Here is a 17,814-nt window from a genome sequence, read left to right as displayed (position 1 = left end):
TGCTGGGTAGTATGAAAAGATTACCCTTGAATATTTAGTTTTCAAAAGATGCAAGTTAAAGACTGAGTATTTTGTTACTTGGCTACTTGAGCAACGCTTCTTTGAATGCCACTGGTCGTCAGGAATTTATTAGTATTAAAATTGGATTAAAAATGCAAAAACTAGCAACCATGCATCATTGCTAAATTCTTTTGAGGCTGTTCATCATTTGGTGGTGCCTTTTAGGCATCCTAAAGCATAAGTGGGAAGGCCCTGACTTTTCTCTAAAAATCACCCAAGCCAGCCTATGTTGAACCACATCTAACTGTCCAAAGCTGGGAACATAGATAATACCTTCGTCCTGAGACTGAGCCTGTAAGAAACTTTTATTCAAGATGTTAACTTCATTCATTTTCTCACTACCTCCAAATGTCCTGGGACTTAAGCCTTTTCTGGATTTAATTTTAAAATGTGTTTTTTTGTGGCAGATTCTGCTAGTTGTCAACCCAATCAATAGCCATTCTCTTTACTTCTTATAAGAGAATCTGAATTTTGTTCAGGGTAACAACACACCTAAGCTAGGTAACCATGTGACATAGTTATAGTAATTAGAAATCCAGAGGCAGGGTTCCTGGCAAAGCTATTGCTTTCCAATAAAAAAGGACAATTCAGCCTTTTGCCTTTGCTCTTCTCTTTTCCTTTTATTCTTCTTAGCTAGAAAGTGGATATTATGCTGGAGGTACAGCAGCCTCATTGTGACCATGAGGAAATCACAAACGTGAACGCCACACCTTAAGAAAAGCAAACCAAAAGGATAGAAGGATCCTGAGATATTGATGATACTGTGAAGTGCCTGTCTCTAGACTTCCTCTTAGGTGAGAAAAATAAATCCCTTTTAATTAAGTCACCATGGTTGGATTTCTAGTTCATTTGGCCAAATATAAGGTCTAAATGAGAGTCTTTTTTATGTAGAGTAGTTCATCTACTTGTTAGATGTCTTCATAATTTTAATAACCTTATTTTTAAACGAGTAAAGCATTTACTACACATTTACATCTCTAGGCACACTTTATAAAAGTTTCACTTAAGCAATGACTGTTGATAAAATAACACTAAATCTTAGAACTTCTGACTTCTGGTGTTGTTTTGACTAGCAATGAAAGATTTGAGAATAAGCAGGCTTTTTCTTTTGACCATCTTTTGTTTTTCCTCTATGTGACAGGTCTAGGAAAATTTCCAGTTAAGACACATCTCTGTTGGCTCAGAGATGAAAGTTTTATACCTTCCAAACTTTTCTTGAAAAGTCAAGTATTAATTAACGGACAAGTCCCCAACAACTAATATCTAAATACTTGCTAGAAGTTTGCAAAGAAATTTTTGTGGATTTTTTTCCACCAGATGTGACATAAAAATGTTCCTGGTGTGTTCTGAAGTTTTTGGCTTTTCTTCTCACCCTTTGGTAAATATTAATCAAGAAATGAAGTATCGAAGTTGTAACCAGGGAGGAAAGAGGAGGCTGACTCTGTGTGTGTGTGTGCGTGTGTGTGTGTGCACACGCATGCACTTGTATATGTTACATCGGTTCAAAGTGTAAATTGCACTTTCTTACATTTGCAGATAACTTTGATTCAGGCTTTTACAAAGGAGTAGTAAATTTGCTGTGAAGCTAAAACTGCTCTTAAAAATAAATTCCATTTAAAAAATAAGTAGCAAACAGTATACCTGTGTACTGAGCACCACCAGCACACACTCAAGATAGCAAGTGTTCAGTATATGCTTGCTGAATAGAGGTAAAGAATAGGACCTGAGTTATGTATAGACAGACGGCTGGAGTGGTATAGAACTGCTGAAGTCAGAGCTCACAAGCTGAAAAGAGTTATGTGAAACACTGGAGATGTGTGATTATTCCACGGGCCCACTGCTTCTCAGCATGACGTGTGACCAGCATATGTGTGGCAAGGATGCAGCCACTCTGCACTTGGCTCTTTCCGCTGAGCCCAGGCTTGACTTCATAATCCTCAACTCTTCTCTTTCCTCTTCTTCTCCCTGTCCTTCATAATCCTCAACACAACTACCCAGCTGGCCATGACCCATCAATGAAACGGCTGTGTGTGATAAAGCCCTAAATCATCTGCTTCAGAACTAGAGAGCTGGGAACACAGAAGAAGACATAGACCTTTAATATGGTTCTGCCAATATTCTTCTTCATCTTTATTTCTAAACTATGTACAAAATCTTCAAGATGGGCTTTAAAGGCAAAAATTTGGGTAACGTCTACTTGTTCAACAAATATTTATGGAACACAAGCTATGTTCCAGTGCTGGGTTCTGGGGGTACAATGGTGAATGAAAATAGAGTCAATTTATTGTCATTTACAGTCTCATGGGGGAGAGAGACATGATTTAAGAAATCACACAAAAGTATAATTATAAAACGAGATTACTGTATCACTAGAACCGTATCACTCATTGAATGTAACTTGCTTCACAGAACCACAAGTTTAAAAATGTAATGAAAGTCATGCTTAAAGGACAAAAGTACTAATAAACAATTATTAGAGAAAACAGAATAAGGGAAATATCCTTAGAGATGTTAAGGAGCTTAAAAAAAAAAAAAAAGGACAGGCGTAGGGGCTGGATTGGGAGCAAGGAAACATTGCTCAAGAAGGGAGAGCATGCATTGCCCTGGAAGAGCTAGGCAGGTGGATCGGAGGAGGGACCACCATGAAGACTATGGATGCAGGGCCCAAGAAGTGCTTGGAAACTGAGCCATCATCACTTGTAGTTTGACCTGCTTTCATTCAAGGGAATGTTTCCAGCACCTGCACCAGGGACTCTAATAACTGCCTTCCCTCGGGATCCATGAGGACTCCATTCCTCTGGCATCCTCTCCCATGGACTGCCTAGGAGGACTCACAGACCACCCCCCTCCCCATTTGGCGTTTCCCCAATGCACACAATACTTCAAGACACTCAGGAACACATAGGATAGGAAGAGGACTGATGGGAGCCTGTACCGGACCCCCCCAGTGCAGTCGGGGTAGAGAAGCATCGCACACTTGTACTTGAGGTGGGGGTTGCTGACTCAGTGTGTCTTGATTCTAGAAGAGCCTTCTTCTTCCCTCCTTGTCCTTTTCTCCACAAGATAGAGCAGTAGCTCTTAACAATGCTCTTGTAATAATTAAAAAATATTTAAGAGTATAAAATAGAAAATTAAAATTAAAAAAACTAAGAGACAGCCCACAGAATGGGAGAATATATTTGCAAAGGACACCACAGATAAAGGACTGGTATAAGATCTACAAAGAACTTCTCAAACTCAATACACGAGAAACAAATAAACAAATCATAAAATGGGCAGAAGATATGAACAGACACTTTTCCAATGAAGACATACAAATGGCTAACAGACACATGAAAAAATGTTCAAAATCATTAGCCATCAGGGAAATTCAAATCAAAACCACACTGAGATACCACCTTACGCCAGTTAGAATGGCAAAGATAGACAAGGCAAGAAACAACAATTGTTGGAGAGGATGTGGAGAAAGGGGATCCCTCCTACATTGTTGGTGGGAATGCAAGTTGGTACAGCCACTCTGGAAAACAGTGTGGAGGTCCCTTAAAAAGTTAAAAATTGAACTACCCTATGACCCAGCCATTGCACTACTGGGTGTTTACCCCAAAGATACAGACGTAGTAAAGAGAAGGGCCATATGCACCCCAATGTTCATAGCTGCATTGTCCACAATAGCCAAATCATGGAAGGAGCCGAGATGCCCTTCAACAGATGACTGGATTAAGAAGCTGTGGTCCATATATACAATGGAATATTACTCAGCTATCAGAAAGAACGAATTCTCAACATTTGCTGCAACATGGACGGCACTGGAGGAGATAATGCTAAGTGAAATAAGTCAAGCAGAGAAAGACAATTATCATATGATTTCTCTCATCTATGGAACATAAGAACTAGGAGGATCGGTAGGGGAAGAAAGGGATAAAGAAAAGGGGGGTAATCAGAAGGGGGAATGAAACATGAGAGACTATGGACTATGAGAAACAAACTGAAGACTTCAGAGGGGAGGGGGTGGGGGAATGGGATAGACTGGTGATGGGTAGTAAGGAGGGCACGTATTGCATGGTGCACTGGGTGTTATACACAACTAATGAAGCCATCAAACTTTACATCGGAATCTGTGGATGTACTGTATGGTGATTAACACAATATAATAAAATAAAATTTAAAAAAAAAAAAAAGAAAATTAAAATTAACCACAGGAAGTATTAGAGTGCCAAGAAAACATATTTACCTTCTCCATGTTTTGAGGTAGGGCCTGCACGTGATCCTATCATTTACTGAAATACATGTACTTCTTGCTTCACTTGACTTTATGAGAATTTAATGTGAGATCACAATGAACGATTATTTACTTACCAAAGGCATGACATTCATTTGTTGAAACAGTCTCTTAAAGAAAAAGGGCAGATTGTGGGCCTAACCACTTCTTTATTATCCTCATATGTTGATTAAATGTAGTCATGGTATTTCGTTTGGCATTAAATGTATCTTCCTTCATACGACATAGTTATAAATACATTAAGGTTCATCTGAATATATGCCAAAAACCTAAAAAAGAAACACAAAATCGGCTGTTTATGCAGCTCATTAGGGTTACAGAGGACATAATAGTGTAGAATTAACTTGATAAATTACTGAAGTGGTATAAAGCAACAGGGACACGTGTGGGTTAGTAAAGTAACTTTTTTCTTAGGATTTTATTTTTTTATTTGAAAGAGAGAAAGCACCCCGCCCCCTCCGGACAGACTCCCTGCTGAGTGCAGAGCCTGCCCTGGTCCAACTCGGCCAGGCGGCCAGGCGTGGAGCCCCGGGATCATGACCTGTGCTGATGTCAGACGCTTAACCCACTGAGCTACCCAGGTGCCTTGTAAAGTAACTTTTAGATAGAGACACGCTAACTGAACTTCAGCTCTGCTATGCACTAACTGTGTGACTTTGGGCCAGTTCCTTAAGCACACGGTGCTTCAGTTTCCCCATAAGCAAAACAGAGATTAAGTAGTACCCTTCACGTAGGATGGTGGAAGGATCAGAATTGAGAACCCAGAAATGGACCCTCAGCTCTATGGTCAAGTAATCTTCGACACAGCAGGAAAGAATATCCAATAGGAAAAAAGACAGTCTCTTCAACAAATGGTGTTGGGAAAACTGGACAGCAACATGCAGGAGAATGAAACTGGACCATTTTCTTGCACCATACACAAATATAGACTCAAAACGGGTGAAAGACCTAAGTGTGAGACAGGAATCCATCAAAATCCTAGAGGAGATCACAGGCAGCAACCTCTGTGACCCGGCCATAGCAACTTCTTGCTAGACACCTCTTCAAAGGCAAGCAAAACAAAAACAAAAATGAACTATTGGGACTTCATCAAGATAAAAAGCTTTTGCACAGCAAAGGAAACAGTTGACAAAACTAAAAGATAACCTACAGAATGGGAGAAGATATTTGCAAATGTCTTACCAGATAAGGGGCTGGTATCCAAAATCTATGAAAAACTTATCAAACTCAACACCCAAAGAAAAAAAAACCGCAGTCAAGAAATGTGCAGAAGACATGAACAGACATTTTTCCAAAGAAGACATACAAATGGCCAACAGACACAAGAAAAAATGCTCAACATCACTCGGCATCAGGGAAATACAGATCACAACCACAATGAGATATCACCTCATATCTCTCAGATTGGCTAAAATTGACAACGCCGGAAACAACAGACGCTCATATGTGGAATTTAAGAAACAAAACGAACATGGGGAAGGGAAGAAAAAACAAAATAAGATGAAAACAAAGAGGGAGACAAACCATAAGAGACTCTTAACTCTAGGGAACAAACCGAGGGGTGCTGGAGGGGAGGTGGGTGGGGGGATGGGGTAACTGAGTGATGGGCATTAAGGAGGGCACTTGATAGAATGAGCACTGGGTGTTATATGCAACTGATGAATCACTAAAGTCTACCTCCAAAACTAATAATACACTATATGTTAATTAATCGATTTTAAATTTTAAAAAAATATTTGTAGGACAAAATATCTGTGAGGAAGTTTAAGGGCTCCTTAATAATTCCCTTTCTTAGGGGAGTGCTATAAAATCATTTTCTTGGGACGCCTGGGTAGCTCAGTCGGTTGAGTGTCCAACTCTTGATTTCAGTTTAGGTCATGATCTCAGGGTTATGAAATCGAGGCCCATGTCGGGCTCTGTGCTGAGCATGGAGCCTGCCTAAGACGCTCTCTCTCCCTCTCCCTCGGCCCCTCCCCACTCTCTCTAAAAATAAATTAAAAAGTAAAAATCATTTTTTTAACCATCCCTACTTGCCTCTCAAATTAATAGAATGACCAGATGTGAAAGCATTTTATAAACTATTTTTTAAAAACCTGTAGAATAATAAGTTACAATGATCAGGTTTTTGGACCTTCACAGATTTAGAACAGTATTCATTTGTGTGTGATATAAATAGACATATACGTGCATGCACATCCTTGGAAAGTTTCTCAAGAGTTATATACTATTTTATTAAGGTTTTAAATATTTATTTGACAGAGAGACAGCCAGCAAGAGAGCGAACACAAGCAGGGGGAGTGGGAGAGGGAGAAGCTGGCTTCCAGCTGAGCAGGGAGCCTGATGTGGGGCTCAATCCCAGGACCCTGGGATCGTTACCTGAGCCAAAGGCAAACGCCCAACGATTGAGCCACCCAGGTGCCCCAAGAGTTATATACTTTTCTATCCATGTCGGTTGCTACTGGCAATGTGGGTTTGCTGATGTGACCGGGACTTAACTTCTCTCAAATCCTTTTTACCAAGACCAAAAAAAAAAAAAAAAAACCCACCCCGAAATGAAGAAATATGACAAAACACATTTTGGCCAGAAGGTGGCAGTAAAGTATCGGTAGTTCCCAAAGATTCAAGGCACAAGAATTAACTTCTGGAAGGCGTGGTATATCCCAGGAAACAAAATATTGCCTGGAGGTTCTGATCTTTCAGATCCTGTGGGCACCTCCCTACCCCACCTGCCTCGTCCCTGCCCTGGAGGAGCCAAGCCTCAGACAACAGATTATGCAGACACAATGTGATAAGCGCTGCCAAGGGAAAAACACAGGGCCTCTGGGAGCAATGTCACATACTTGAAAAGTGTATCCCCATGTTAAAACCTCATTTAAGTTAACTTTATTGCATATATGGAATGATTACTGGGATACTGTGATCATCTTATTTTAACTCTTTGATGAAGTTTTTCTATGTACCAATTTTTCTGCATCTAAAAAATGTGATTTCTCTTTGTCCTTCATATAAGGAATGGCAAAGAAATACTGGAAGAAATGGTATATCCTTTAATTTGGCCCGCTCACCATTCACCCCAGGCAATCAAGAAGACCCCTAGAAGGCTCCCTGAATTCTGAGAAATGCACATCGGTGTTGTCTAGTATAGACGGGTCCTGGAGTTCATAAAGGAAAAAAGGTATTCTGACACTTGTAAGCAAGAATTTATTCAGGACTGTTGCCGTAAGTGTAGATGTCGAGACTATGTCAATAAGAGAAAGAGATGAGACTCAACTCCAAATACAATGAGAAGTGAAAATTTATAGCTAAGGAGCAGGTGGAGGGGGGCAATAACTTGGGGAGTCTGATGGAAGGAGACAAGTGGGGGTGTGGTTTGCATGTCAAAGGTAATTCCACAGGCAAATTGTTTACTATCTCTAGGGATTAGCTAACCCTGGAAGGAGCAGCCACTCCCTTTGTCTCCAAGGCTCCAGGACGTTGAAGCACCATAAAACACAGAAAAAAGTTGAAACACGATTAATACAAAGTTTTTGCTTCTAGCTTCTAAAACAGTATTTCTGTCAACCAACCAAGTAACCTCATGAAATTAGGAAGCACTGAATAAGCATGATTATCTGATTTCACCTAATAATCATGATACTAACATTTACTTAGTTTCTTCTATATGCACCTCTTGTGCTATGCACTTTAATTGTATTTAATCCCCATATTTGTATCTTGATTGTAGTGATGGTTATATGTGATAAAGTGCCACTGAATTACACACAAAACTCTCCCAAAAAAGAAAAAAAGCTTATAAGGGGTGCCTGGCTGGCTCAGTTGCTAGAGCATGTGACTCCTAATCTTGGAGTTGTGAGTTCCAGACCCACATTGGGCGTAGAGCTTACTTAAGAAAAGAAAACAAAAAACAATACAAAAATGAGTGTATGCAAAAACTGGCAAAATTGGCATAAGAACTATAGTCTAGTTAGTTGTATTTACCAATTAATTTCCTGGTTTTGATCAAGCACTATAATTAAATAAGATTCCCCCATTGGGGTAAGCTAGTTGACGGATACATGGGACCTCACTGTACTGTTCTTGCAACTTCTTGTAAATCTACAATTATTTAAAAAAAAAAAAAAGTTAAAAGTCCTCCAAGGCCAAATCTATTATTATCCCCATTTTACACTGGAGGAAACTAGGCTTGGAGAGGGTAAGTAGCCTGCCCAAGGTCATTCAGCAAGTAAGTGATGAATGTGTGTGATTCCAACCCAGAGCTAATATACCAACAACTTCCCTCCAACGCAGATAATCTTCAAATAAAATAATGATTCCTGCTACTCACAGAATGTTTCTAGGCTTCAGTAAGTTTTTAAAAATATGTAAAAAAAAATTTAATTACCCTACACTGCAGCACACTTATAGGAATTGGGATGGGTCTTTAGCAAGAAACCATGAAATGACAACATTGCATTTTACAGACTTCCTTCAGCAACAAATTGTAGGATATCAATACTTTCATTTTTTTACTATTGTAAAACACCAGATATCAGATTAAGAGTTACATAAAGATTGTACTCATTTACCAAGAAAAATCTTAGACCTGAGTCATAAACAACAATGTATTTTGTACAATTCAGTCCTCTCTAATGGCAAAGAAATTGGCAACATATTTCTAGAATTCTAATTCCATTGTAGGTAGATGAATCATAGCATTTTCTATGACACACTTGTTAGAAGCCTTTTCACTTCATTTAGTCTTAATTACAGTGGCAGGATATAGCACTGGGTTGACTGAGTACTCACATCTGATCTCAAGGTCTATAAAATGTCAGAAACACATGGTATTCAGAGACCCAGTACCTTTTCTTTAATACATTATGTGCCTAGAGAATTTAATTCATAAGGTATGAGTCAATGATCTCTATAGGTTTATTAACCACTTCGTGTCATTTCCCAAATACTCTGAATTACTTTTATCTTTGGTTATTTCTTTTATTTGGTTTGGGGTGACATGGGGCTGTATTCTGACTAGGTTAAGGGACAGGAAGAGACTGTGATATGTCTTTCTCAGCTCATCATTGCCATAGTCCCCAATTCCTCACCCTAAACTGTCTCTAGAGGGCAGGCTTTCCTATAACAGGGAGGGGTGACCCAGCGTGGGGAAGGACTAGCTAGTAACTACCACCAACTCCACCCTGGCTTGCCTGCCTACCTGCAGTGAGGAAAACCAGCAGAGTTTTTGTTTGATTTTGTTTTTAAACATTTATTTAAGTAATCTCTACACCCAACATAGGGCTCCAGCTCATGACCCTGAGTTCAACAGGTGCGTGCTCTTTCGACTGAGCCAGCCCGGCACCCCCAGCAGAGTTTGTTTTCATCAGCCACTGACTAAAAAAAAAAGTTGTTAGTGTGGGATTTAAGTGTATTTATGTAAAATACTATACAGATTAACTGAGGATCATTTTCAAAGAGGGGGGGAAAAAGGAAAGAAACTAGAATGAAACCGTTAACATTTTTGAGAATTTGGGGTCACCTTGGTGGCTCAGTCACTTGGGCGCTGGACTCTTGGTTTCGGCTCGGGTCATGATCAGGGGCAGGGTCAAGGGATCTGTCCCACACAACAGGATCCTCGCTCAGCGGGAGTCTGCTTGGGATTCTCTCTTTCCCTCTTCCTCTACCCCTCCCCCCGCCAAAATAAATAAATAAATCTTTAAAAAAACCACTTGAGTACTTGAATGAATTCCCACATTGATTTTTTTTATCCTGCTCTTTGTGACTGATTTCGGTTTCATCAGTGTTTCTTTACAATTGGCCCAGAGTTTGAAGTTACTGAGAGACCTCTATGGACAATAAATCCCATTCAGACGCTAAGTGTCATAAGTTGCGAGTGATCATTTGTTTTAAAGATTTTACTTATTTATCTTTATTAGAGAAAGAGAAAGAGAGTGGGGCGAGGGGCAGAGAGAGGGAGAGAGAATCTCAAGCAGACTCCATGCTGAGTATGGAGCCTGACCAGGGTTCGATCTCACAACCCTGAGATCATGACCTGAACCAAAATCAAGAACCAGATGCTTAAACACCTGAGCCACCCACGTGCCCCAGTGAATGGTCATTTTAAGTCTCATATATTCCAAGATACATTTTCCTTATCAAAAGAATGAAGTAGATTTAATGAATCAATACAGTTTTCTTTACTGTAGTCCACACAATTTGGTTAAAGATACAAAAAAAGATCTCATGCAACCCACCACCAGGTAACTCTTCCGGGTCATGATGGATTTAAGGGTTGCTGTAACCACACAGGACACTGTGGGTCTCTTTGACGAGTGGGCTTCAAGCTAACAAGATGGTTGAGGCCAAGAAACAAGACCTTAGCTGGCTTTGAAAAGTCAAAAATTAGAAAGGAATATAAATGTAGAACCATAAAGTACATCTCTACAATGAAAAGCTCTGCAGCTGTCAAGATAGTAATATATGGATATATCGATTATGTATATTTTTTATTTTTTTCTTAAATGGGTTCCACACACAACGTGGGGCTCAAACTCATGACCCTGAGAGTAAGAGTCACATACTCACTGTCTAAGCCAGCCAGCTAACCCTTGATTATATGTAAATACATATAGATTACATATTTTTAGTGTGAAAAATCAGATTGCAAAACACTATATCTCATTTCTATATATACGTACACATGGAGGGAAAATAGCCTGGCTAGATAAACACCATAATGTATATGGGTATTATATATAGTTGAGAGATAATGGGTAATTTCCCTTTTTGGGGGATGGGTAGAGTTCCCAGGCTTTAAAATTAACTTATATTAATCAAATTTTAAAGAATAAATGAAGGAAAAAAGGGAGAACTTATAGTAGCTGAACCTAGAGAAATCTGAAAAGTTAACACTTGATTCAGTTAGCATTATTCACTCAAAAGATACTCAGCAAATGTTTATTATCTATCTACTACGAACACAGACCTTTGCTATGCCCTCTTTTTTTTTTTTTAAGATTTTATTTACTTATTTGAACGACAGAGAGGGGGCGCCTGGGTGGCACAGCGGTTAAGCGTCTGCCTTCGGCTCAGGGCGTGATCCCGGCGTTATGGGATCGAGCCCCACATCAGGCTCTTCCGCTATGAGCCTGCTTCTTCCTCTCCCACTCCCCCTGCTTGTGTTCCCTCTCTCGCTGGCTGTCTCTATCTCTGTCGAATAAATAAAAAAAAATCTTTAAAAAAAAAAAAAGACAGAGTAAGTGAGGGAGAGCATGAGTGGGGGAAAGGGCAGAGGGAGAGGGACAAGCAGACACCCCACTGAGCAGGGAGCCTGACGTGGGGCTCGATCCCAGGACCCTGGGATCATGACCTGAGCCAAGGGCAGCCGCTTAACCAACTGAGCCACCCAGGCGCCCATGCTATGTCCTTTTTTCCCTTTGTTTTTTTTAAGTAAACTCTTTGCCCAATATTGGATTCGAACTTACAACCCCGAGATAAGAGTTGCACACTCTATCAACAGAGCAAGCCAGGTGCCCCTAATTTTTGCTCTGTGCTGAGGGAGATTTAAATGTGAGTTAGCAACTTTTCTACTGTCAAGGACTTAATCTTAGTACAGGTAGAGGCATCCATATAAACAATGAAAATTAATCCAGAGGCAGAACAAAAGACACAGGAAAAGAATAGACAAGGGGCTGTGGGGAGACAGAGGAAGGGGTCAGTGACTGCTGACGAGACACTTGACAAACACAAAACACAGGACCAGACTGAGAAGGTGACCCATTCACCTGTTACAACAGGCTCTGGGGTGAGGCCTCAGCGCTACCCCCAAACCAAGCTGGGGGGCTCTGATGGCAGAGCTAAGTCCAGTCTTTTACTTAAATAAAATGCCAACTTTATGCTCAGGCTCCTGAACTGTTTTAGCTACAAACTTATCAAACAAGCAAGAGCTCTTGCTAACGTCTGGCATTAGGCTTTCATCGGGTGTTAGGCTTTCATTGGAACCTATCGGGATGTGTTGTCATTTAATGGATAAAATGTATTTCTCATCACTTGAACCAATGTGCCCAGCGATATGTCCAATGTATCATGAACTGTAGGGTGAAGGCTAGCAGACACGCTGCGAAGAGGCTAGGAAGACTTATTTAGGACAGCTAAATAAGTAGCCTGGCTACTAATTTTGGGAGAGCAGGAAGATAAATCTCTCGGGGCACTCCATCCTAGTTGAACTGTTTAGGTGCCCACTAGACGAAGAGAAAAAAGCAGTGGAATGAGACAGCCGTGACTGTTGATAAGGGATCGATTGACTAACAAATCACACCACTGCCCTTCTATCAGGGGACTGACTCACTGTTGCTTAGTAGCATGCCCTCTGCACTCTCTCCCCTGCTTAACCAAGTGTTGCATATGGAGGTAAACCTCTTCTGCTCAATTTCAGACCCTGCTGCAAATTATCCTCTGTCCTTGGAGCTCAATCACACAGTTAAAAAGAACATGCAAATGGAATTGATAATTACAAAACCATCAGAATCCAGAGGATTATGCTAATGAATGTCCTCTTATGATAAACTGGTACAGGGATTAGCAGATGAGTGCATCAGGATATCAACAATATTATAAGAACCTCAGATAATCTCACACCTTGTCCTACCCTTCCTTCACGACTCATCCTGCTCTCCTCAATGAAGAGGCTCAAGGACCGTCTTGATCATTTGGCTGATGCTAAATGCATGCATATTTTGCAGCAAAACTTCAGGTTTGGGATCATTTTCTGATACACATAATACTGAATAGGATGTCAACCGCAGCAACTTACTAAAGGTTGAATTTTCCTGTTCCAAGAGACAAAATTAAATTGAATGAAGGTGTGAACAGGCTAAGAGTTGTGAGCGCAGCACACCTAGAGTTTATCCTAAGGTGTCCAGTGCTTTTCCATCATTAACAACACACCTGTCCATTCTACTCAGCAGGACAAGCTCATCTCTTTCCCAAGCTGGTGGGAAAATACTATGTTGCTATTCCTCTTTAGTTAAGTATGTATAAATCATTTGCAACTGGAGATAGCTCATCCATTTCTCTTACAGCTTAACTTGCCACTTGACTATAAAACATGCACAGATATGCCGTTGTTTACGCAATGGGTATATTCTTAGCAAAAGCCACTTGACAATTGGATTGTTTCCTCACTGAATGGCATTATAATTTAGAATTCAATGATTCTTTTTCGATAGACAATAATTTGCCTTTAAAATTTTTAACTGTAAAAATTTTCTAACAGGGGCATCTGGGTGGCACAGTCACTTGAGTGTCCACCTCTTCGTTTTGGTTCTGGTTGTGATCTTGGGGTGGTGAGATCAAGCCGCACCCATGTGGGGGCTCCCTGCGGAGCGTGGAGTCTGCTTAAGATTCTCTCTTCCTCTCCCTCTGCTGCTCCCTGCCTCTCTCTTTCTCTCTCTCTCTCTGAAATAAATAAATCTTTTTGAAAATTTTCTAACAAACTCTTCATCATGGTCTGATCACATATGCATATGTAGTTTTCTCAGGAAAGGACACAAAAAATGTAAAATACGGCCCTGGTCCTCCAATAGCCTAAAATCTAATTATGGGAAGCAAGACATTAGAGACTTTAAATAAGTGAAAAACAAGGTAGGAAAGTAATGATTAAGTGCAGACAACACTTTGAAAAGAAGGGATTAGAGTAATCTGAAAGAAATAGGTCTCTAGCTGAACCTGAATGACAGAGAATATTTAAATAATAGGGAATGGAGGGGCGCCTGGCTGGTTTAGTCAATAGAACATGCGACGACTCCTGATCTCGGAGTTGTGAGTTCAACCCCCATGTTAGGTGTAAAGATTACTTACAAACTATTACTCAGCTATCAGAAAGAACGAATTCTCAACATTTGCTGCAACATGGACGGCACTGGAGGAGATAATGCTAAGTGAAATAAGTCAAGCAGAGAAAGACAATTATCATATGATTTCTCTCATCTATGGAACATAAGAACTAGGAAGATCGGTAGGGGAAGAAAGGGATAAAGAAAAGGGGGGTAATCAGAAGGGGGAATGAAGCATGAGAGACTATGGACTCTGAGAAACAAACTGAGGGCCTCAGAGGGGAGGGGGATGGGGGAATGGGATAGGCTGGTGATGGGTAGTAAGGAGGGCACGTATTGCGTGGTGCACTGGGCGTTATATACAAGTAATGAATCATGGAACTTTACATCAAAAACCAGGGATGTACTGTATGGTGACTAACATAATATAATAAAAAAACATTAAAAAAAAGAAATTAAAAATCTTAAATAAATATAAGGGAATGGATAGGGCATTTTAGGCAGTGGGTTAACCTGGGAACATATCTGGAGTCACTACTGAACCTGATTTATATGGAGGAGGGAGGACTTTTTTGACAAACAGAAATACCTTATAATGTATGCAGTCATTTACCCCACATATCAGTTTTCTATTGCTGCTATAACAAATTACCATGAACTTAATCACCTAAAACAGCACAAATGGTATCCTCTCACTTATATGTGAAATCTAAAAACCACAACAACAAACCAAGCTCATAAATACAGAGAACAGATTGGTGGTTGACAGAGGTGGGGGTGGGGAGTGGGTGAAATGGGTAAAGGGGTCAAAGGATATAAATTTCCAGTTATAAAATAAATAAGTCATGGGGCACCTGGGTGGCTCAGTTGGTTGGGCATCTGCCTTCAGCTCCAGTCGTGATCCCAGGGTCCTGTGGTCAGTGGGGAGTCCGCTTCTCCCTCTTCCGCTGCCCCTCTCTCCAGCTCATGCTCTCTTGCTCTCCCATTCTCTCTCTCTTTCAAATGAATGAATAAAATCCTAAAATAAAATTAAGTAAATAAGTCATGGGAATGGCATAATTCCTATTTGAAAGTTGCTAACAGAGTAAATCTTAAAAGTTCTTAATCACAAAAAAAAAGTCTGAAACTATGTATGGTGACAGATGTTAACTAGGCTTATTGTGGTGATCATTTCTCAATATATACAAATATCAAATCATTATGCTGTGCAACTGAAACTAACATAATATTGTATGTCAATTATACCTCATTTTAAAAAATGTACTATCTCAGAGTTCTGTAGGTTAGAACTCCACCATGCGTCTCACCAGACTAAAGGTGTCAACAGAGCTGTGTTCCTTTCTGGACACTCAAGGAAACAATCTATTTCCTTGCCTTTCCCAGCTTCTAGAGGCATGCCCCATTTCTTGGCTTGTGGCCCCCTTCCTCCATCTTGACAGCCAGCAACATTGCAAGATTGCATTCTTCCATAGTTACATCTCCCTCTCCCCACAACCAGGAAAACATCTCTATTTTTAAGAACTCATTGATTACACCGGGCTCATCTGGACAAACCAGGATACTCTGTCGTCCCAAGGTCCTTAACCTTAACTCCATCTGCAAAATTTCTTTTGCCATGCAAGTTACCCAGTTTTCTCTGACCCTTGTCTTTCCATTCTCATTCCCATGGTTGGTTTGTATACCCTCACTTGGGATTATAGCAAAACCTGCGAATCGCTCTCCTCTAATTCAATCCGACCTAGGGAGCAATCTCAGACAAATCACCTTAAAGCACTACTGAAAAACAAAACTCATCTGCGTAAATTTTAAAGCTCTTAATGGCTTTATTCAGTGATTCATGAATTGGGCAGCACCCAATCTAGCAGACAGAAAGGAGCTCCTGGGAGCCATACAAAATGAAAGCCTTTTATAGGCAGAGGGAGGGGGAGCAAGCAAGAACGTGGGTTGGTTATATCAAGGGTCCTTTCCTTTAGGGATAGCAGCGAGTCTGTCAGGCAGACTGACTAGTACTGATCAAGTGATTCCTAAGTAACTGGTTTAAGATTCCATTTCTGGAAGAGGCGAAACTAATTTCTGCAGCTATTCATATATATTCTGGATACACATGAAACATTTCTGAAAGGATACCCAATGGACTGAGAAATGGAACACAGTAGTGGTGGAGGAGAGGGGCATAAAATGTTCTGGAAGGATATACTAGAAACTAAAAAAAGTGATTAGCCATAGGGAGGGAGGGTAAGAATTCAGTCAAAAGGGGGATGAGAATCAGAAACGTACCGTTAAAAAAAAAACACACCACAGCATACTGTATATGTTTTTATATATTCAAACTTTTTGAACTATATGAATATATTCCATATTGAAAAATAAACGAAAAATTTAAAGGAAAACAGGATGCTTGGATTAATGTTGTTTATGCCAGTTGGTGCTATGATGCAATGTTAGAGGTTTTGTTTTATCACTTTTTGACTTGAATTTTTTTTTTAAGATTTTATTTATTTGTTTGACAGAGAGAGAGACAGCAAGAGAGGGAACACAAGCAGGGGGAGTGGGAGAGGAAGAAGCAGGCTCCCCGTGGGGCTCCCATGACAAGGGCCTCAATCCCAGGACCTCGATCCCAGGACCCCGGGATCATGACCTGAGCCGAAGGCAGATGCTTAACGACTGAGCCACCCCGACGCCCCTCTTTTTTCTTCCTTTTTATTATTATTATTATTATTATTTTTTTTTTTTTTTTTAAGCAGGCACCATGCCCAACATGAGGCTTGAACTCACGACCCCGAAAGATTAAGCTTCTTGTGCTCTACTGACTGAGCCAGCCAGGCACTCCAAGATGCATTTATTTTAAGAGTTCATTCAAATTCAAAATTCAAATGGTAAAAAAGAGCATATGGTAAAAATATTTCCTTCCCACCTTAGCTACAGAGTTCTCCCTCCCTCAGCCAACCAATGTTTAAAAGATTCTTGAACATAAAGATACTAGACATTTAGGATTTTAAAATGTATGTGCAGCTGTGCCTTCAAGGGAGATTATGCTATAGTGGTTTTGGCAAGTCAGGACTCTCTTATTAAAAGCTATCTCTTTTATTAAACCATCTTTTCTTAAATAGCAGAGGAGAGGCTGACAGCTGCCAAGAACACGAACGTGGCGATGTTGGTAACAGTCGGGCCAAGAGTGACCGCTCTGGAGGCCAGTGGAATACACAGGCAGAAAAGGCTCAGAAGCGGGCTACCCTCCGGCTTTGGCTGTGCTCCAGGAAGCGCGGGCAGCCTTGGCCTTGTTCAGAATCCTTCTGTGCGACAGCACAGGAAGGGGCCACGAAAGCCACCAGTTGTTGCCGGATGCATTCTCAGACGGCAGTGCGACTCCTGAACTCGGCAGGCCCGCGTCCAGCCCACCCCCAGGCCTACCAGGGCAGTCAAAGGGGGGCCCAGGCAAAGGGCTCCCACAGGGAAACTGCTGGTTACGTCAGCACTTCTCACAGTGGGCGGTCCCAGGCACAGCAGCCTCACGGACCAAGGACCGGAGAACTTGTTAGAAATGCGAACACTCCAATTTCAATGTTGCTGGTCATGACCTCTCCCTTTTCAGTCATAATCTACCCTATGACCCAGCCATTGCACTACTGGGTGTTTACCCCAAAGATACAGACGTAGTGAAGAGAA

At 40.8% G+C, this 17,814-nt stretch overlaps 2 protein-coding genes across 2 annotated transcripts in view; both read right to left on the bottom strand.

Moving 5' to 3' along the window:
- AGGF1 (angiogenic factor with G-patch and FHA domains 1) overlaps window positions 1–15,064 on the bottom strand; it is a 67,226-nt gene extending 52,162 nt beyond the window's left edge. The window contains exons 1-2 of the mRNA XM_034656403.1: window positions 15,003–15,064; window positions 4,417–4,608 (exon numbers count right to left, since the gene is read on the bottom strand). The gene's annotated coding sequence lies outside the window, so the exon portion shown is untranslated. The remainder of the gene's footprint in view (window positions 1–4,416; window positions 4,609–15,002) is intronic.
- A 41-nt stretch (window positions 15,065–15,105) lies between these two features.
- CRHBP (corticotropin releasing hormone binding protein) overlaps window positions 15,106–17,814 on the bottom strand; it is an 85,511-nt gene continuing 82,802 nt past the window's right edge. Inside the window, exon 12 of the transcript XR_004624102.1 lies at window positions 15,106–15,166. The gene's annotated coding sequence lies outside the window, so the exon portion shown is untranslated. The remainder of the gene's footprint in view (window positions 15,167–17,814) is intronic.

The sequence above is a fragment of the Ailuropoda melanoleuca genome, chromosome 3, assembly GCF_002007445.2.
Source record: "Ailuropoda melanoleuca isolate Jingjing chromosome 3, ASM200744v2, whole genome shotgun sequence".
In the NCBI taxonomy this organism is placed as follows: domain Eukaryota; kingdom Metazoa; phylum Chordata; class Mammalia; order Carnivora; family Ursidae; genus Ailuropoda; species Ailuropoda melanoleuca.
The sequence above is the reverse complement of the archived record's forward strand: the minus strand, read 5'-3'. Positions and strand labels throughout refer to the sequence as shown.